The 22,468-nt window shown below is 44.4% G+C and overlaps 1 protein-coding gene and 1 non-coding gene across 4 annotated transcripts in view; both read left to right on the plus strand.

Annotated features, from left to right (window-relative positions):
* The window catches only part of RNF216 (ring finger protein 216), a 115,292-nt gene that overhangs the window by 44,817 nt on the left and 48,007 nt on the right, over positions 1–22,468 (plus strand). The gene's annotated exons all lie outside the window — the stretch shown is intronic.
* LOC148093420 (signal recognition particle RNA) lies at positions 15,657–15,952 on the plus strand. Its single transcript, XR_015714438.1, has one exon.

Raw genomic sequence — 22,468 nt, forward strand, 5'->3', positions numbered from 1 at the left:
CACATATTTGTTTTTAATGTCTCTTTCTCACTCACCAACTCTCTTACCTTCTTTTTTCATCTTTTCCCACCCTTTCCAGGCCCCTTCCCATCCTTTGTAGCATTTAGTGTTATTGACTACAAAAGTGAAATATAACCAAAATTCACATCTGCAGTGAACCAGTTTGTTGCTTTAAAAAACTAGGCATCTGCAGCCGCCTACAGTAGCTGAATGACTGTGTGAAGAGAATGTAAATGAGTCGGGACCAGCTGTCAGTGCCAGCGCGGCACCAGCTGTGACAGTGGACGGTTGGCACTTATTAGCAGCACTATAATTTGAAGCCCAGCCAGTCAGCTGACTTGTGCCCTGAGTACAGGACTTTACATTTATCCAGATATGAATGAAGCTTGATCTTCTTGTTCCCACTGTCAGGGAAGAGCTTTATTCAGGAAGTAATGTTGACAAAAACTAAATGTCTAGATAACAAAAGGAGTTTTTTGTGTGTTTTTTTTAATATATCTTTATTGATTTCAGAGAGGGGAAGGGAGAGGGAGAGATAGAAACATCAGTGATGAGAGAATGGTCATTGATCAGCTGCCTCCTGCACGCCCCCAACTGGGGATGGAGCTCACAACCTAGGTTTGTGCCCTGACCGGGAATCGAACCACAATCTCCTGGATCCTAGGTCAATGCTCAACCTCTGAGCTACGCCTGGCCGGGCAACAAAAGGAGTTTTAAGTCCCCAGAATGAGGGCTTATTTACTGGTGTGGAAGTCCATGCTACATAATGCAAGTCCATGAAAGAAGTAGGGGAAGGGGTCCTTCTCTGAAATTTAGCCTGTTCCTGTTTTCTCTCAAGTTGAGGTGCTTCCTTCAGAGCCTCAGGATTCCGGCTGAATAGCCTAAGATCTCAGGCTGCAATGATTTTCAAGAGTGCCTTGCAGAGTCCTTACTCTGGTTGGTCCCCACAGCCACCCTGTAAAGGACACCAAAGTGTAGTTAGGTGATGATAAACTGTGGAGCTAAGAAGCCAAAGGGAGGCCTTCCTACCCCAACATAATTCCAGAGTGGATCCCAAACGCCAGCCCTGTGAGCCTCCCTCCCATCAAGCACTGAGCAGAGCTGGCCTTGTAGCAATGAGGTTTCAGGATTTAACTCTATTTTTGTCAGTTTGCACTCTTTAAAATTCACCATAGTAAACCGCATAGTGAATCTGTTCATAGGCATTCTCAGTCCTTGAGAGATTTGGGCTGATAATCATACATACTTCCTTACTTGACATTTCATATATCAAGGGCTCTGATTAGAGAACCTGGTTCTTTCATTTTGTGTGTGTGTGTGTGTGTGTGTGTTTCCTTGAAGAACAAAAGCCACAAAGACAAATACTGCTTACCTCTCTTGCCACCCTACCTTTCCAATAAAAGCCAAATAAATACCCTATCTGCTGTTGTTTGCAGTGCTTATTTAAAAAGGAGATAAACATCTACCCAAAATAGGGAAAGGTAAAAATACACGTGTTAAACTAAAATGTCAACCTGTAAAACATTTATTTTTGGTTCCGTTCAGCCCCACAGAAATAGTTTTTATTCCTATATTCTATCCTCTTTATCCCTTGATTTAGGCATTGAATGGTGAAAATAACTGCCTCTCTCTCTTGTCCTGTTTTATAAAAGACTACAAGACTGGTGCGCGGCATGAGCGGGCACTGCCATGCCTGCCCCTCCTGAGGGCTGATGCAGCTCTCAGATTCTTCCCCTTGAAATTCCCAGAGGCTAACTTCTGGATTTCCACCAGGTGGTGGAGTGCAACTTTAAGTGAAGCGGCCTGGCGGCCTGAGCTGTTAGTGTGGGCTCGACTTCCCTGACCCCTAGAAAATGGGCATTGTTCTGCCTTGCCCCCAGAGAGCATTCTGGAGCTTCTTTTCTCACCTAGTCAAGAAAAGATGGTTAAAATATTGTCACCTTCCCAGAGACAAATCACAGAATTTCCTATTCAGCTCAGAATGAAGAGGATTTTGAGTTTCTCCTCTGTCAGCATTGCTTGGGAAAAGTCCTTTTGCTGGTCTCGATTAGTGAGTTTTCAGGTTTGCAAATTCTTTTGAAGACAGTATGTGAGAAGTATTTATTGATGTGCTACTTGGTCCGGCACTGTGCTCAAATATTAGAGAAATCGTGGCTCTCACTTATATTGCAGCTCAGGAGACAGTCTTGCCCGGTGACTAAGACAGATTTTGACATTAAACCTGCTCATGCTTTAATTCCAGCTCTTCTACTTCTTGGCTTCGTGACCTAGGATAAATACGACACCTCCCTGAGCCACATTTTCTCTCTATAATGAGAACAATTGTACTTCCATCATAGAGCTTTGGTGGAAAGTAAATGGCATGTCTGTTGTATCTCAGTGAAGCTGGGGGTTGGGGAAGTTGAGGGCATGAGATAGGTAAAGCGCTTACTCCAATACCTGGCACTTCCTCAGTCAGGAAACAAGGAAGGCAGAGACTGATGCTGACAGGTGTGCAGGTGCTGTACCAGCTCAGGTGAGGAAAGGAGTTCCTAAAAAGGAGGAACTTCTCCCAAGTTTGTCAGTTTGCTACTATAAGATCATAGAGTTCGCCTAAAATGGGCAGATGGGGGAACCAAAAGATGTCTCCTCAGTTACCTTAGTTCTTCAAATCATGTACAGTCACATATTGCTTAAAGACAGGGACACATTTTGAGAAATGTGTCTTCAGACGATTTCATCATGCAAACATCGTAGTGTGCACTTACACACACCTAGATGGTACAGCCTACGTCACACCTCAGCTGTGTGGTGTAACCTACTGCTCCCAGGCTACACACCTATACAGCAGGTTACTGTACAAAATCACATGAGATTAAATCAAGGACAAGAGAAGATGTGATTGAGAGATGTGGTAAGCACAGGATGTCTGGGAGCTGCTGCTGGCATACTGTTTTTCAGCAAACTTTTTATATGTGTAGAAAGTACACTCTAAAATGACAAAAGTATAGCATAGACCTGGCCAGTGTGACTTGGTTGGTTGGGCGTTGTCCTGTGCACCAAAAGGTTGCTGGTTTGATTCCCAGCCAGGGCACATGCCCCAGTTGCAGGCCCAATCCCTAGAAGGGAGGGTGTGCAGGAGGCAGCCGATCATTGTTTCTCTCTCACATCAATGTTTCTCTTTCTCTCCCTTCTCCCTTCCTCTCTCTAAAAATCAATTAAAAATCTTTTTTAAAAGTACAGTAAATACATAAACCAGAAACATAGTTGTTTATTACCAAGTATGTAGTATACATAACTGTATATGCTACACTTTTATATGACTGGCAGTACATAAGGTTTGTTTACACCAACATCACCACAAACATGTAAGTAGTGCGTTGCCCTGTGATATTACAGTGGCAGTGATGTCACTAGGTGATAGGCATTTTTCAGCTTCATTATAATCTTAAGGGACCACTGTCATATATTTGGTCAGTGACCAAAATGTTGTTATGTGGCGCATGACTGTACTCAAAAAAACTCATTTCTTACTAGCATCTACAATATAGAGGGGATAGACTTTTTAAGCTAAAATTTTTCCTAACCAGTATGTTCTGTAAGAAATAATCACTCTCACTTTAGCCCACTTATTCAAGTTCAGAGAAGGACCCCGTGCTGCCCTAAGGAAGGCTGCCTGTGGGTTTGCCTCCAAAGCCTCAGTTGCCTGGTTTACAGCACTTCTGTATTCCCCTCCTCTTAGGGTTCTCATTGATGTTTTTTTATCTCTGTTCAAAAGGATTAGTATCTCAAGGAATGATGCTCAAAGAGAGGAATGTAGAAAGGGCCTAGAAACAAAAATGATAGTACATTTTGCTTGAGATCTCAGAATTGGGTGCAAAATGAGGATTAAAAACCCATGGTTTGTCTCGATGACTCAGTGGTAATATTTTTTGTCTTCCTGGAAAGGCACTCACCTTTGAGTCCTGACCACCCCACCCCACCTCCAGTGCAGCAGGCAGGCCTGGAGATCCAAGCTATCACCATTTACTGTCCTTGTAGTGAAAGGACATACCTCCTTGTCTCTCTCGTTTTGGTCTCTACTATAATGCACTGTCTATAGTACTTAAAGAAATAGGTTTGTATGGGCACTTATTAAAGTAGAATTCTGACCCTGTTCCATGGTTTTTGTGGCCACCACTTATCAGTCTCATCACAGCCTAACCCTGTTCACAAACCATAAAGGATCATAAGCTTTGAGTGCCTCCACTTTTGGAAACCACACATTACTTGTTTAGTGCTTTTATATGTTTTGCTAAAATGACTTAATGTCATTTTTCTTTTGCCTGTGGCCTCATCAAAGGAGAGCTGCATTTTGATTCAAAGTCTTTAGAAATCTCACTTTAAAAATCCCTCAAGAATTGATATCTACAAAATATCTTTTTATAGTCATTTGCCTCCTTTTTGTCTTTACACTAATTGTGTGTTACCAGGTGTCAGCATCTTAATTTGATTTAGTGATTCTCATTGCGATGACCTTGAGGAAGGAGTGTGTGCACGCGCACATGTGTTGGAGTGCAGAGCGGTAGTGTCCCCTGTTTGCATTCTTGGCACAGAGCACTGCGGGGCTTCCAGCCTTCCAGGTAGAAGAGAAACTGTTGCTATGGTGATAACACAAGCATGAAAACACCCTATATCCCTGTGGGTGGCTGTGTCGGAGGAGGAATGTGGGCAAGGGAAGCTGTAGTAAAGAGGAAAGAATGTTCAGAGAGCATGGAGCAGAATCAGAGTGAAGCCTAGGCTAACTCTGCCGCTGAGGGGGAATTTCTTGTGTTTACTGTTGAATTCAAGGTCATTTTCCGATTGCTCTGTGGTGGCTGAGAAATGTAAATAGCCTTTGACTCCTCAGCGTCCTCCCCACAAGCATACAGAGAATGAGAAGGGCCCCTGTCACCTTCCTAGTCCCCATAAGTCACATAACTTTCTCTTAGACCACAGTTAGAAAAGCATGTCTTTATCTGTGGCCAGTGTACCATTCCAAGTGGGATCAGCCACCCAGACCCACTGTCCTTCGTGTAACTGGTTAAGGAGCCAGCCCTGCCATCTCTTTGGAAACTAAATGGCAGCTATGTGCTCTCTGCATGCACTGTGTGCTAATGTCCATTGAGAAGATAGACTCAGAATCACCTTGGTAACTCAGAAGAGCAGTGCTAAAAAACTAAATCCGGTCCTCTGAGGTTGGAGTGAAGACCACAACCCCAAGCTAGTGTGCTGTTCTACCAAAAAGTCAGAGCACATGTAGTCAGTGTTCCTTGAGGTGGGCATCTCACATTATAGTTAAAACAGATGGAAATCAGGGTACCTGCCAATAGAACCCTTAGCATGTTGTAGGGGCTTTCTACTCCTCATCTGCTCAAAGTCACACAGCTAGCAGGCGACATCAGGGGTCAAATCCAGGGCCTCCTTACTGTATTTGTGTTTTCAGGTATGATTTTGGTATGATAGGTTGACTTTAAGAGTCCTTATTTTGTGGAGGTACAACCTAAAATACTTACAAATGAAATTATTTGTGATCTGGGATTTGCTTCAAAATTATACTGGAGGAAAGAGGGTAGATGGGGTCTAGATAAGGTTGGATTGAACATGAGCGATAGGTAATGGGGTTCATCATACCTACTTTTGTATATATTTAAATATTTTCCTAATAAAGAGTTAAATTTTAAGAACACCAACTAAAGAAATCTAGGTCTGTTCGACATTCTTTATCTTTGCTCTTACCTATATTGTTTTGCTGCTCTGAGGCACTTCACTCTCAGAAACTGGAAAGACCCTTACTCAAATGTTTTCCATATTCTGTGGCATGGTCACTGTTTTTTGGGCTTTTTTTACTTTTTTAAAAACTGATTTTAGAGAGGATGGGTGAGAGAGAGAAACATCAGTGTGAGAGAAACATCAATCAGTTGCCTCTATATGTGCCCCAACAGGATCGAACCCACAACCAGAGTATGTGCCCTGAGTGGGAGTCGAACCCCTCTTTGATGCATGGAATGACGCTCCAACCAACAGAGCCACACCAGCCAGGGCAGTATGGTCACTCTTTTAAGATATGAGGAAAATTTGTAACATAACAGGAAAATGTCAACAGCTATTTGTGGGAAGATTAAATGGCTAGTCATCCTGGAGCAGGGGAGGTTTTGTGGGTAGTTTCTCTATTTGTACAAGGTTGTTCCCTAGAAGTGCTGGTGACCTGGTGTTTTCCAACTTCTCTGAGAAAACAGACTTCATCTCCCCATAAGGAATCCAGAATGGATCCTAGACCATAATATAACCAGTGAATTGGGTTCTGGGAGCCTGGGGCCCTGCACGGGCACTCTCTAAGGACTCCTGGACAGCTCCTACCACAGACTCCTTGCTCTAGCATGACTTTCAACAAGAAGTCCAACCTCGAGGCCAAGAGAGAGACCAGGTGACCTTTCGAGTGTCCTTCCAGTCCAGGGCCTATGCCTTCTAGAATACTGAGAGTTTTCAAACTGCCATTGGCATTTGGTTTTCAAAGAGAAATAAGCTAAGGGAATTTCTCAGATCAAATCCCTGTAGCCTCATAAAAGCACTTTTCAGTTTTATTTCCCATCAGAAGTTCATATGAAAAGCATTTAAGTTTCAAAAGCTCTCTGTGTCTGAGAAGCTGATTTAGATTCTAGCCCAAGGAGAGATAGGTTACAATTTTTTCTTCTCTTGTTTTTGCAGCTCTCCCCTCTTCTGTCAGATTTTGCAGCTAAAAACATCTCCTGTGGCTGCTTCTCGTGTTACCACAGTCATCTTAGCTTCAAGGTCCTCTCCTCTCACTTCCCATTAAAAAAAAAAACACACCTTTTCTTCTCCAAGGCCAGTGCCCATGCTGACCTAAGCTCATCTCTCCCAGCTTGGACCTTTTCTCCAGGCAGGCACCCTAACCGTTACCCATGGTTCTGCCTGCTGTGCAGCTCCTTCCCGCTCTTCCCCCTTTTCTCTGGACTCACTTTTCCCTAAAATCTTTTGCCTAGTCATTGTGTAGAAGAAGCTGATGAAGGCCTTGCCCCTCAGCCTCCCCGACATTTCTTTCGTCTTTGAACACGTTCATTAGCTGCTCCCTCCACATAGGCTTGTGCCAACACAGGTGGAATATCACTGCTTTGGTTGGAATTCAGTCATTCACTCGGCAGCTATTTATTGAGCCCTGTGCCTGAAGAACTACAAAAGGGGCTACCACAGCCCTAACCTAAGAGCTGGGCAGGGGAAGCCAACTCAGACACAGACATTTAAATAGTGAGACGGTGATGGTGATGGCCATAGGCAATCTGATGAGGGGATAGTCACTGATTTGGCATGATTGGGAAATTACTTCATGAAAGAACTGGGTCTTGGCCTGACTGGGCCCTGATGGGACCTAATGGGTAGAGATAGGGAGAAAGTACTCCAGGGCCAGGGAAATACTCCAGCAAAGCTGTGTAAAGGGTCAGCCAGTAGACATGTGACAGAGCAGGTGGAAATGGGACTCAAGATAAATAGACCCCAGATGGAAGAGGACTTTGCAGAGCAGAGTAAGGAAGGTGGATTTGATTCCAGATACCTCAGGGAGCTGTTGCAGGCCTAACGCAGAGCCAGTGTGACAGAATGCTATTTGGGGAGGATGGACCTTGTAGAGCCATGAAAGAAGGTGGGAGTTAGGGAAAGATTAGACGCACATGTTAGGGCACCTGGCATCTCTTCAGTTTAGGTATAACGGGTCACTTCTAGTAACCTAGTGATGAGACCTGGGAACACAGAGTGCTCCCATAGTCCTCAGTTGGTAACCTCCAGTCCCAGGGCTCGTTCTTGTGCTGGCACAGGTCTTTGCTAAGGTTCTTTCCCTTCTCCGGAGGCCTCTGTGGAACTGGATTGCCTGAAGAGACAGTGTGTCTCCTGAGGGCTGGCTGGGGGCTGCAAGGGAGAGATGGCAACAGTCAGGAGCAATGGTGAGCTGGCTTGTCCACGGCTGATGGTGGGCACAGGGTGGGCACATGTCCGGGAGGCCGTCTCACGTTGCTCTTCCCTCCCATGGTAGCTGTCCCTGGAGCACAGCCCACAGGTAAAGTGAATGGCGTGTTGGAGGGAGCCACGTTTCTACTGCAGAAAAACAGGAGACTTGGCCCTTCTTTCCTTAGCTGCTGTGTCGCTACATTTGTGTTGCTGGCCTGTGTTTTTAGTCCTTGGGTGCCTTAAATATGGAAGAAATCGTGCAACCATCACAAGTTTTTTTTGCCACTCATTTAAAAAGACTTGTTTTCCAGCCAAAAGCATGTTGGATAAGTTTAATTTCTCTCACTCAGATAAGCGTAATTTCCCTAACTCTGATGTGCGTACAGATAATTGCCTAATTCTCCTTTTGCAACATGTTTTCCCAGCTGCTGGGAGGCCTGCTTTTTTTCTGTGGGCCTCCTGACAGAAATGCAAACAGTTTAAAGCACCATGGTATCAACTGCTGTTTGTTACCATAGGAGCTTGAATGTTGGTGTGTTTTCTCAAGGAATGTATTAACTGGAGTTCAGGACCATGCTCCTGTCCCTGTGTACCAGACAGGGGAGAGGGCTCAAGGCTGGGCAGGGCCACAGCAAAAGCCACAACCCCTCTCAGTGAGCTCTCTCCTTCCTGCCCAGCTTCCACTATGTCCTTGTTATGCAGGGAAATGAATTCTGTTCCTTGGATGCATTCCCACTGGAGCCCTGTTTTCTGGGGCACCTCTGCTTAGATCCTTCAGCAGAACACAAACGGCCTTTTTATACCTTGTTTTGTGAAACATGCACTTGCACAAAAATAAGGCTTGACACTGTTCATAAATAAACACATCTCTTTGCAGGCAAGGCAGGAGAGGACTGCATCTGGGAGAAGTTTGGTAGGGTTTTGCTTTCCCTCACTGAGTGCCTGGCTTGCACTGTCCATCCAGGGGTGGCTGAGGGGAGAACACTATTTTCTCACTGCCAAAACCACAACAAATGGCAGCTTTCCGTTCTGTCATCTCTCTCAGCTCCACTGCTGTGCATGCAGTTCATTTTTCTACCATAAAAGGGCAGTGGAGCTTGTGCAGAGCTGCGGTGCCTCCACTGCAGGGAAAGAGCACAAGACAGGGCCGAGGGATGTGTGCTGCGCTAACAGCGGTGCTCACCCGGCTCACGACGCTGCAAAAGCCAGGCTGCAGGCTGCAGTGTGAGGTCCGAGCAGGCTGAGGTGGCATTGACACCTCACACTCAGCTGTGGCACATGAGTGTGTCGTTCAAACCCTGTTAAGAGGAACTGCACAGAACCTGCCCATTGTTTCTAGATTGTGGGCATTTGGTTCGCTCCATTTGTAATTGCAGGTGCTGGACTTACAAAGGGTCCTGGAGATCACATAGCCCAGACACCTTCACTGGGCAGAGGTTCAGGCAGCTTGAAGAAATCCTCAAACTTCCATCTTCTGGTTATATGTCTGTTTGACTCAGTTAATGGTGAGTCACAGAAACTTTGACAGTAGAAATACAGCTTTTAATTGGTGGGTTTGGTGGGTTTGTGTGCCAATCAACCAGGGCCTTCAGAAAGTATCTCTAGGGGTGGGCAAAAAGTAGGTTAATAATAAATAATACATGTACTTACTGTAAACCTACTTTTGCCTACCGCTGTTTTCTTTGTATTGATACATGTAAAGTTCATGGGTCCTTTAGGTGATTGTAAATAAATGTTCAAAGTCAGTACAGGAGCAAGTAGAGAGCAAACACTTAGCTATTTTGACACTTAGAGGACTTTGGAAACATGGACTGCAGAACTCCTGCCCCATGCAACCTGACGAAGGAACTGGGATCCCAACTCAACACACACTGAGCAGCAGTACAGAGAAGGTCATTTCAACAGGAGCCCTATGGTCACCCACACGAATCTGTGCTCCAGGCCTCTGCCTTCTCTGCCAGGAGAGAGCAGTCTCTCAGATTCAGCCAGGAACAGTGCCCACCTCTTTTTGCCTGGCTCCCTTGAAGCTTTTTCTGTAAAGAACTGAGATTCGTTGTTTAAACTTACCTTGATTCTAACTGCGTGTCTGACCTCATAGCAGATGCTGGAACTCCACCAAGCACATTCCTAAGGGAATAAAAACCATATCCAAGAATCTTGCTGATCTGGAAATTTGGGAGGAAAGCAAGGATTTTCAAGGTTAAATTTTATTACCCAGATAAGTGCTGGTGGTCAGAATAGATAGATTCTGAGCTCATTGGCCCAGAATCAAAAGTTAACTCAGAAGTCGTTCCTGAAAGAATATCACTTGAGTAGCAGTGGCGGAAACCATCTCAGTATGAATGAATCAGTATTGCGTTCCTAGACCTTGCTGGAAACTGTAGGACTAGTTTAAAACCTTACCGTTCCTGCAGATAAAGCGATCAACTAGGCAGTCGTCAAATGGAAAGTGTACAGTTCTTTTTTAGCATGACCTTTCTAAATTCTTTCTTTCTCAGTAGTGTAAAACTGAATAGCTTATTAACCTATCAAAGAGCTAATTGGTAAATTTTTTCTCTGATACTTTTCAAAACCTTCACTGCCTTTGGAATAAACAAAAGGATTTGTCTCCACTGTGCACCTCACACATTCTTCCCATGTGAAAACCTTGGAAACTGTTCTTTTGTCATCAGCAGCAAGTAGATTTTGTCTTATAAAACAATTATTAATTCTCGTTCAGTGTAATTTTTGTAAGGCTAATTTCTTGAGCAAATAGCATTCCCTTCTTAGACTGAGTCTCCTTCCTCATCCATCACTGTCTGTGCATGCCAGTGACCAGCTTAGAGACATCAGCCTGCTTGCTTCCTAATTTGGTCACAGTATGCTTCAGGCAGCCTTGCCTAACTTAGAAAAACACAAACACAGGGATTAACTTTGATATAGCAAAGGGGAATTTCCTCTTATCAAGAGACCTACAGTTCTCCTCTTACTTCCTCTAAAAAGAGGAAGTGACACTTTGGGAGGTTAGAGCTCAATCACCCTAAGTTCCCTCTTTAAGTCTGCTGCTTCCTGCTGGCCTCTTCCCAGCTAGTTCGTGCTCTTCCTTTCCTCATCCTTCTTAATGCCTCTCAACATTTAGAGTTTATTCTTAAGGAATTTTAAGGAATGAATATTCATTAACAGGGAACAGGTTAAGTACATTTTGGGTACATCCATACAGTGGCATGCACCTGGGGTTGGCAAACATTTTCTCTAAAGGGTAAGATAGTAAATAGTTGAAGCTTTTCAGACTATGTAGTCTCTACCACAGCTACTCAGCTCTGCCTTTGTAGCTCCCAAGTAACTGTAGATAAAATATGGGCAAATGAGCATGGCTGTGATCCATTAAGATGATACTGTATTTACAAAAACAGGCAGCAGGCCAGATTTGGCCCATGAGCTGTAGTTTGCCAACCCCTGGCATACACCATAGCATTAAAAAGAATGACATGGGTCCAATTGTGCCAGCATAGAGCTGTTTCCAAGATGTATTCAGTAAAAAAAGCAAGGTACAGAACGGTTGGTATAGTGTGCTTCTGTTTGGGTCTCAGCTGGGAGGAGGAGGAGATGTGCTGTGACTTGTACGTAAAAACTTTGTGGGAGGGTAGATAAGAAATTGGCTGCAGAGCATTTCTGTGGAGGAGGCTCACTGAGGGGTGTGTGTGTGACTTTTTCAATTAAAAAAAAATTGCACCCATTTTTATCAGCCCAGTCATCTCTGACTTTTAAAGCAAAAGGATTTTATTTTGTATTATTTAAGAGAACTTGAAAAGAAGGATTTTTAAAATGTGATTTTTAAAATATTCTTGTATGTTTTCAAGCCCATAGTCATTTCTCCTGGATCCCTGTGGGGGCCGACTTTACCACCCTCAAAAGGAATGCCTTGCCTCAGTGTAGGTGAGGTGATGGGATTTTGTGACAGGTAGGAAGAGCTGGATCAGCAGCCCTGCATTTCTTCTCACTGGCCTTTTTGTAGGAGCCCCGCCCACAGCACATGCTCTGGAACTGCTAGGCGGGTATGCAGCCAATGAGAAAACGTTGGCCCAGAAGTCAGAGCCCCATGGGAATAAACACAGCTTTCAGGAATTGTGATTCAGGACTGCTTCCAACTGCTTCCTTTTCCCACAGAGACTATTTCTGACTAACAAGTAAGGATTGATTCTGATTCACCCAAGCATTGCAATGACCGATTTTAAAAATATCTGCTTTGGGCGGTGAAACCAGCAGAGAGTTGTCACTTTTCTAGTATGTAAAACAGTTCATGTTTGGTATGTGAGGGACACATGAAAAGTCTAGTAGCAAACCCTTCCCGTTGCTCAGAAGGTGGTGTGAATATGAGCAGCTCAGGTCACAGATGGTATCGGCCTTGCTCCATTGCCCCTCCCCCATCTCTCAGACAGATATTTTTCAAGTAGCCATACTGATCCTTTTCTAGGCATGGCTTGCAGGCTTATTTACAAAGCTCTGTGCTGGAATGTCAGATAGTGTACCTTTTGAATGCCCCCTTGGAAACACACTGATGTGGGGATTTACAGAGATGAGGAAGCAGTTAAAACAACATGGTCTTCTCTCTCTTCCACTAAAGGAGTGCCTGGTTGCCAGGCCTATTCTGCACCACTTGTCTTGACTTTCCTGTAAAAGCAGTAAGTGGGCCCTGGCCAGGCATGGCTCAGCGGTTCAGCGTCGACCTAGGATCCAGGTGATCGGGGTTCGATTCCCAGTCAAGGAACATGCCTGGGTTGCAGGCTCGATCCCTAGTCGGGGGCGTGCAGGAGGCAGCCGATCAGTGACTCTCTGGTCATTGATGTTTCTCTCCCTCTCCTTTCCTCTCTCTGAAATCAATAAAGACATATTAAAAAAAAAAAAAAAAAGCAGTCAGTGGGAAGGTACCAGTTCTGCTGAACAAGCAGGCATTGCCTTTTATAAGAGAAGTCATTTAAAACATTGAAAATATGTTTGAAAGGTACTGGTGTAGTTTTCTCTGACCTCAGTTTCATACACTAGTAACTCTCCAGTGCTGGAGACTTAGTGCTGACACACTCCCTGCCAGGTGGCCAGAGACATGTGTCCACTCCAGAAGAGAAAGGAAACTGTCCTTAGCTTGATCAAGGACACTAAGAAGTTGTGCTTTGCAATACATATTATTGCCCCTAAGGGAAGCTGGGCGCTTTATAAAGTAGATTTCAAACTCTCTCTCTCTCTCCCTCTCTCTCTCCCTCTCTCTCTCTCTCTCTCTCTCTCTCTGGAGCACACATACACACCCACTCTCTCCATTACTGCTTTTAACCTTGAAACCTCTGTTGTACACTTATGCATTCATCCTGTTCCTGCTCTTGAATTATTAATGGACCTGCAGCAATCCAGCCAGAACACTGACATTACTAATTACTGCTTATAACTGAGAAGTAAGGAGCAGGGAGTAAAGTGGGTCATGAGACAGTGTCATGACAATAAAATACTGTTTTCGGGCAAAATCGCTTGGTGTCTGTGCTCTTTTTGTTCAGGGTTTAGGTAGGCCTTCACCAGAGACCCACCCTGCTGCAGAGCCCCTGCCGGCAGGAGCGGTGTTCTGCTTCCCATCTGTCACCCCAGGTTCTAGTCTATGCACAGGATTAGAAAAGGGGATTTGTTTCTATCAAAACTTACAAACATCCAGAATTTCTGTTCTGGCAGAACAAGCCCTTTGCAAACAGGCACTTTGTGTTGGTCATGTGAGCCAAAAGGAGACTGCAGGGAAAGTGCAGGCGACCACACAGCTGTGTGCTGTGTGCTTGGATCAGTCCTTCACCTCCAGGTCAGTCTGCTCATTTGTTAGTTAAGTCTCCTGACTGCCTCAAGTCCCAATTCCATGACAAGCGTGTACATCAAGGCAGGTTGACATGCCAATGTGAGCTGGTATGATGGTTTCTGTGAGAGATAAGGGTAGCACTTCCGCCCACGGCCTAAGTTGTATGTGCTTCAGGGAGAGAATTTCATTCTGCCGTAGCCACTGATGAATCTCAGGCCCTTAATGTCACCTGGGAAACTTTAGCAAAAACCCACCCAGCTTCTGAGGAACACAGAACAAATCTTCTAGAGGAACAGGAAGTAGAGGGACTTTAAAGATTTGAGTAAAATAAAATACAGTCAAACTCTGTACGCATGGGTTACCTGCCCCCTCGCATACCATTTTCTTGAACTCTGAATACCTAAGTTATTTTATTCATGTCTACTATCCTGGAATTACAACCCCAAAACTACATTTCTTATGCTTTAGAACTTTACTTGTGGAAAATCCAAGAAAAAAAAGGAAAACTACTTTGAAATAAAATTTAATTGTTGAAAATCAGGAAAGATCATTTCAAGAGTACATAAAGCTTAGATTTTTCTTGAAAAGAAAACAGCTTTGTGAAAGTGACCAATTATTGATCACTTGACAACATAACCCAGAGGATGTGGGCTTCTAGGTGCCTTGCCTCCTGGTCTTGAGACTTTTTTTTCTTTTGCTTTCTTTTTTCCTTTTTAATACTACAAATGTAGCCATAGAAGAGAGTATTGGGGTGAGTCATGGTTCTCAAAACTGAAAATAAATCCTGTCACTTTTCCCATGTCTCAGGCACCAGCAAGATGCTGAAGGTGGCTGTGTGGGCAGGGCAGGCGCTCTGTGAGAGGGGCACGGAGCAGCGCTGGCCCAGGGCCCTCCTTCCTTGCGAGGCTTTGAGCTCTTCTAGTGTGCACATGTGCACTGATGGTGACGGAGCTGCATACTGGGAATTCATTCTTACAGTCTTGATTTCCTGTTTTTCTTCCACAGAAGGATCATATTATCCAAAGTTTCTCCAATCCACTTGAGGAAAAAAGGGCTATTTCCTTTATTCAGTTCTATGGACTTTTTTTCCCTGTTCCTTCACTCTGTTAACTTTTGAGTTCAAGGTCTCTTAAATTTTACTTTAAAAAGCACAGTGATATGCATAATAATGTTAGCTGTTATCATTTAAGAGCCTGTATAAAAGCACTTTATCCAAAGCAATGTTTTTATTGATAAGAAAGTGAAATACTTAAATTGAGAATTTCCCAGTGCTAGAAAAAATCACCAGTAAAATTTCACATAACCCATTCCAAAAAAATGAGACAAACCTGTAGGTACCAACCGGGAACTTATCCAAGAAATGCACTTACAAGTGAAAGTGAGGTACAGTGGGTGCAGTGTGAGCTTTTGGCTCCTTGAATATAAATGTAAAAGATTTCTCTGTTAAATATGTATATTTTTCTGGAATGAAACAAACTGCAGCCCTGGCTGGGTTTCTCAGTGGTTAGAGCATCAGCCCGAGGACTGAAGTGTCGTGGGTTTGATTTCAGCCAAGGGCAAGTATCTCGGCTGCAGGCGCAACCAATCGATGTGTGTGTCTCTCTCTCCCCCCTCTTCCACCCCGCTTCCACTCTCTGAAAAGCAATGGAAAAAATATCCTTGCGCGAGGATGAAAACACCAAACTGCAGAAGGAAGGCTTGAAACAGGAAGGCTGCTGTCACTCTTTTTTATATTTTTCTTTTACCAGTGTCAACAGAGATTTAAGAAGAAAAAAACCTAGCAACTCTAGGATGGAAATCCAGGTTTTAGCATCCTACTTCGTTTACTGTCTACTTATACTTTCTGTAGCTTTTTACTCTGCTTTTTCTCTCAATTTAAAAATAATTGAAAGAAGCTGGGTGCAGTGGCGCACGCCTTTGTCCCAGCCACTCAGGAGGCTGAGGCAGGAGGATTGCTTGAGTCCAGGAGTTCTGGGCAGTAGTGCGCTATGTCGATAGGGTGTCTGCACTAAGTTTGGCATCAATGTGGTGACCTCCCAGGTGCAGGGAACCACCAGGTTGTCTAAGGAAGGATGAACTGACCCAAGTAGGAAGTGGAGCAGGTAAAAAATAATTGAAGCCTACTCATAGCTAGAAATAACTTCCATTTTACACAATTCTGTGCATTTAACAGCAAAATGAAAGCCTGGTGTCCTTGCTGGCCAGTGATAGGAATTCAGGACTTGAAGCATATAATATCCTCTTGACTGTTCCAGGAAAGCTTGGCAGGGCTTCATGCAGTTTTTTAGATAGTAAAATTCTATTTTACTCACTTGAACTGAAGTGCACCCTCCACCTGTTAGACCTAGAGTTGTGTTAAGGTCTTTATTTATAATCGTGTAGAAGTAAGTGAAAGTCATTAGGCAGAAACTTTGATATTAAAATAAGCGTTTTAAGTTTTCTCAATTAGGGAACAGAATCACTACACAGAACACAAAGATTCGTTCCTCTGATGTTTATTTACTGCTCCAGTCACATTTTTTAATTTATTTTTTAAATATATCTTTATTGATTTCAGAGAGAGGAAAGGAGAGGGAGAGAGAGAGAGACAGAAACATCAGTGATGAGAGAGTCATTGATCGAGCCCGCAACCCGGGCATGTGCCCTGACCAGAAATCGAACTCAGATCGCCTGGATCCCAGGTCGATGCTCAACCGCTGAGCCACGCCCGGCCGGGCTCCAATCACATCTTTAGTTTCATTTCCAAAAGCCCCAGGATTTAACATCAAATGTAAGTAAAATTGTCAGAACAGCAAGGTGTGGTTTTTTTTGTAGAAAACAGAAGAGAGTATAGTAGGGTCTTAATTGTGATATGACATTGAGAATTTTAGGCAAAATCTGTGATCTAATCAGGTCATTTAGTCTCTTAGTAGCTTGGTTTTCTCACCTGTGAAATGGGTATAATGATGAAGGAAGGGATAAGTCCTTGAAAATGTGGGTGGGTTCATTTATGTTCTCTCTCCCCTGGAGCTTAGGAAGTAAAAAAAGATGAGTGTTTTTATTGTTCTTGATTTCTCCTCATTTGCAGTATTTAGTTTCTCTGCTTTGGTTTTCTCCTCTGGAATGAGATCTTCTTACCTCACATCTTACTAGGGACAGAGGAGCTTATCATAGACTTTTGGACCTAGAGGAAACTTAAGATGATGTTTAGATGCACAGGTATCAATACGAGAATCCTTTGTCCAGAAATTAGATATGAGTAGACTCTTTGGTTTCTAAAGACTCCACCTGTTTTCTTGATTTCTAGGTTTTGTTTTTGAATCTGGTATTCCTGACAGATTTATGGTAATGAATCCAATTGGAGTAATCAGGGCTTCTGCTTTTATCTTTTAAGATCTTCTATCGATAAAATTGACAAGTTTTCCAAACCCAGCAGTCTTAGCTCAGACTTCTATAGCAAATTACCACAGACTGTCTGGCTTGAACGGACATTTATTTCTCACAGAAGTCCAAGATCAAGGTGCGGGCAGATTCATTTCCAGTGGGAGCCCCCCCCTCCTTGTTTGCACATGGCAGCCTTACAGGGCAGTGAGCAGAGAGAGCTTATAATGAGTCCCATTCATGAGGTCCCTGCCTGCTAATACCATCACATTGGGGGTTAGCGTTTCAACATATGAATTTTTCAGGGAAACAACACCACGGTGTATTTTAAATAGTTGATAACTACAGTTCTAACAAAGTCATGCAGTGCAGACAAATCATGAGAGCCCTTTGTAGGTGACTTGCCTGCATTGCAACAGCCTTTCCTAAAAGCACCGATGGTTGGAACCAATAGCGCTTAATCAGAGAGCTGATAGCATTCAGACTCTCCTCTACTTGCTTTGTGACCTTCAGCAGATCATTTATTCTGACTTCCCATCAGAAAAATGGGCTTGCTAATTCCTGTTCCAACTCCCTTTCATGGTGCAGGGGAGGGTGGGCAGCTCTTTGACTTGGTCAGAGAGCATGCAGCAGCACACTCTGTTTTAGAAATGGAAGATCGGGGACCTTCCCTCCAAGACACACAGTTTATTGGGATGACCAGTCTCAAAAGGTTGATTATTATAGAGAGATTATCCCCAGATGATGACACAAAGCTGTCCCAAGACAGTAGAAGCAAAGGACTTTCAAGATGCCTTGGGGGACCCAAAGGGGTGAGGATCAGGGAGAGTTCAAACTAAATGGAGATTATCATTAGGTAAATAATGTGGAGCCTGAAAGTGAAGATGTTTAGGGACATTTTTCTGAAGCCCATTGTGGACTGAGATTGTATCTGCATTCTTTCTGCCATGTAAAGAATTCACACTTTGAAAATGTTTTGCTTTTATCCAAGCCTTCTTATCATACATATTTAATTACGAGGCATGAGGATTAATGGAGCTTTGAATATTTAAAGCTCTTTTCCTGAGATTAATCTGATTTAATTACTCCTGAGATAGATGTTTGTAGCCTTGGTGACTTGCCATTTGGATGTGACTGTGAGAGGAGAGGGGCTAAACCAGGACTTCTGTCAGGTTCAGCCTTTGGCTTTTTTCTTCTCTCCCCTCCTATTTTCAGCACATCACTTTTTCCTTTCAGTTTGGGGAGGAAAGAGGAAACGTAATAGAATTTGTCCTATGGAGTTTATCTTGTAGTTTGCTATGTTTTCAAAGTAGTAGCAGTTAGTGTGCATCCATTAGCACCCAGGAAAATAAAGCAACAGAACAATTTCTGCAGCCCTGCTGTGCAGACTGGAAAATCCTTTCTTGCACCCTGAGTCCCTTCGACCCTGGTGCCCTGTGTGGAGCAGAGGGAAAAGGCACAGGCCCACAAAAGAGCTTAGACCCCAGACTGGGGCCAGTGGGAGTCTGCCTCTCCTAACATTCATCATGTTTATCCATTTAGTTCTACAGGCAGAGGTCAGGGAGCCTGTGGGGCAAGAGGAGGTGGTGGCTATTCAAGTTCACTGTTTCCTTTCAATCTCAGCTGCTACCACCAGCAGAGCCGCCCCTGTGTCCACACAGCTGTGGTAGATGACGATCATGGGGGGCTTCCCAGGTTCCCACAGCTTGAGCCCAGCGACTAATTGCTCATCCCTCTTTCTGCATGAGTCTGGCTCCTTGTAAGAGTCAGAGTGGAATGCCCAGCCAGTGGCAAAGGTGGCTGGGTGGAGGGGAAGCAGAGGCACGGCCTGCAGAAGCTGGCTTCATGCAGTGTGCAGCTCACCACCAGCAGTCCCCAGCACCCTCTTCCACACCTCACCAGTGGTTGGGGAGCAGCAGCAGGCTGCCCCAGCAGGTCTCGCTTTCTCTCGTGGGGAGATAAATCAGTGTTTTGCTGACCTCTCCTTTATCCACCTCAAAAAAAACTGTGGCATGGTACTTGATTTGCTGACAGAGAGTACCTTACAAAAGTAAAGGTTTTATTTCCCCTTCCTGCTTGTGAGGTGCCCACTGGAAGAGCTGTTACACTCTGTGAGTCCCCTCCCTCCCCCACTGCTGAGCCGCCTGGGCACAGGCACTTGGACCTGAGTGGAACTGGGGACATAAAGGACCACCTGAGGTAATCTTCACTGCCACTGACATAGCCAAGCTTGCATTTCCAGAAACTGCAGGGAGCCCCCTAGGGCGGGAGTGGTGCTTCCTGGAACAGGTCTGAGACAACAAAATCTGGCAGGAGTTTGAACCTCAGGATTTTCTTTCATTTTATAATGCAGGGGTTCAGCTTACAAAGCCCAGCTAATGGAAACTCATGTTCAGCCATCACAGATCAGTGCCAGCTACTGACCAGATAGAAGTGCTTTTCTACCCCTTGTTCATCACACATCACCATCTACTTTGCTTTTTTTAAATCCTCACCCGAAGATATTTTTTCCATTGCTTTTCAGAGAGAGAGAGATGTGAGAGAGACACATCTATTGGTTACCTCCCGCATGTGCCCCAACCAGGGCTGGGGATTGATCTTGCAACCAAGGTATGTGCCCTTGGCAGGAATCGAACCTGGGACCCTTGGGTCCAAGAGCCAACATTCTAATCACTGAGTCAAACTGGCTAGGGCATCACTGTTTACTTTTATCCAGGCCTTAAGTCAGCCATGGCCAGCCTTCTCACCATATGTACCTTGTCATATCATAATATTGCCATATTTCTGTAAACAAAAGCTACCCCCATCGCCATCCAGAATGAAGCTGGAAAATCCTGTCTCTTGTTTGTCTCTGGTAATTGCCAGAGTAACCAGGCCGTAAACTGCTCAGCTCTTCGTGAGCTTTTTATTACGATTTTATCCCAAGACACTAACTACCACCCCACTCCCTCGAATAGTAATTGTACAATTCATTCATTATCTGCTGCTGTGCCAAGCACTTTAAAAACTATTCCCCATCCACAAAGTAACCCTGAAAGAGGCAGTGGCATTATCCCCATTTTACCAGATGGGGGCACTGGAGCTCAAGGTTTATGTACCCCTTTACACACCTGTGAATTGCAGGGCCAGAATTGAGGCCAGCACGTCTGTTTGGAAAGTTCTAGTGAGAAACGGTTAAGATTATGATGCCCGTGTGCCTCTGGCACCTATCTTGGGATGTAGTGAGGAATGTGACAGCACCGTCTGTCTCTCTGTCACTGCTGTCATTTACAGAGCACATGTATTTTCTCATTTATCTTTACAGAAATCCTGCCAGGTACTTTTTCCCCCCATTTTTATTGATGAGGAAGCAGAGGGCAGGACTTGCTCAGGGTCACACAAATTCCTCTGGTCCCCTGTCTCCTGCTCCTTTCACCATGTGATGCTGCAGCTTTAGCTTGTGGTCCAGCATTTGGTTTTTGTTTGTTTTTTAACCCTCACCCAAGGACATGTTTTTCATTGATTTTAGCAAGAGAGGAAGGGAGAGAGAAAGGGAAGAGAGAGAAACATCCATATGAGAGAAACATCAATCAGTTGCCTCCCATACGCACCCCAATCGGGATCAAACCTGTGGCCTAGGTAGGTGCACCACGACCCTTTGGTGCACAGGACGATGCTCCAACCAACTGAGCCACAACCTGCCAGGGCCCACTATTTGGTTTTCACCATATGGTTGTAATCATTCCATATAGACAACATTATACCCTGTGTGTGGGGGGTTTTTTTGCTTAGTATGATATAAGTACCTTCTGCATTCTTAAGCAGTTTGTAAACCTATGTTATGCATGGCTGTCATTCCATCAAACAGATGTGCTTTGATTGACTTACACACACCACCGAGTTGGAAATGTAGTGTGTTTTCCATTCTTGCTGCTGCAAATAATGTAGTGCACAGCTTTGTAAAGCCTTTTCTTTTGTAGAATTATTCCTAAGGATAGATCCCTAGAGTAGGACTCCGGGGTCCAAGATAATCAATTTTTTTAAGAATCTTGAAACAGTTCCAAATTTCTTTCCAAGGGGTTTCACATGGTTCTGTTTCCTCTGGTACATGCTGATTATTTTAAAAGGAAAAAGTCTGTTCTTTAGCCCCAAGCTGAACAGTAGCATGTGCTGCATGGCTGCCCTTCCAGAGGGACATAGGCGCCTGCAAAGGACTAATTTGTGGTGATTCCAGAGGAATCAAAACATAGGAATTTGTTCAGATTTGAGCAAAAACAAATGTGGGCCAGCACACAGGTACAGAATCTGACAGCTTCGCAATTTAGAAAAGGGGGGAAACACAGTTTGTCCTGACAGCATGGCACCCATTATGGTCTCAGTTGTCCTCCTCTGAGTGGACAGCTGTGCTGGCATTTCAAATGCAGGCATTTCTTTATTGTCTTTTTTTCCCTGTCACCATTTATCCCCCCTACACCCTCTTCTACCTCCACCCTCTTGCTTATTTCTGCCATGAGGATAGCAGCTGCTGGGGTGAAGAAATGGCGTGAGAGAGAACCAGAACAGACGGCTGTACCTCTGAAGCCATCACCATAAGCGTGTATGCACGAGTCCATCAAGGTTGCTGTTGGCTTGGAGTTTGTCACCTTTGTTCACTTTTGTAACATTCTTTAGAAGATCCCTGGGGCCACCACCCTTTGAGGCTCTACAAATCCTGTCTCAGCTCTGAACTTGCTTTTAAGCTTGGTCTCTTCCTGTTCTAGGTCTGTTTCTTTTCTTTTTAAATATATCTTTATTGACCTCAGAGAGAGGAAGGGGGGGGAGAGAGAGAGAGAAAAATCAATGATGAGAGAGTCATTGATCGGCTGCCTCCTACCCGCCCCCCGCTGGGGATCGAGCCCACAACCCAGGCATGTGCCCTGACCGAGAATCGAACCAGGATCTCCTGGATCCTAGGCTGATGCTCATCTGCTGAGCTACACCCAGCTAGGCTGGGTCTCTTTCTTATTTGTAAAATTGAGATTGAGGGGTGGCCTCATCTGCTGAGCTACACCCAGCTAGGCTGGGTCTCTTTCTTATTTGTAAAATTGGGATTGAGGGGTGGCGTTGATTGGACATTTTGATCTAAGCTGTCTGTGTCCAGTGAGGCTTGGGCCAACACACCAGACAGAAAACTGTCCCAAGTTGAGGTATGGGATTCATCTTTGACGCTTCTAAGTGAGAAGGACAGATAAAGGGTCTTGACATGGTCAGTCAGTAGGCTGAAGGAGAGAGGAGGACACCTGTCCTTGGTGCTGAGGGTCCTCCCTGACCCTTGAGGCTTTGAGAAAACCCTTAGAATAAACTAGAGAGAGAGAGGTGCTGGAACAG

This window comes from Miniopterus natalensis, chromosome 4 (genome assembly GCF_054644295.1).
Source record: "Miniopterus natalensis isolate mMinNat1 chromosome 4, mMinNat1.hap1, whole genome shotgun sequence".
Classification (NCBI taxonomy): domain Eukaryota; kingdom Metazoa; phylum Chordata; class Mammalia; order Chiroptera; family Miniopteridae; genus Miniopterus; species Miniopterus natalensis.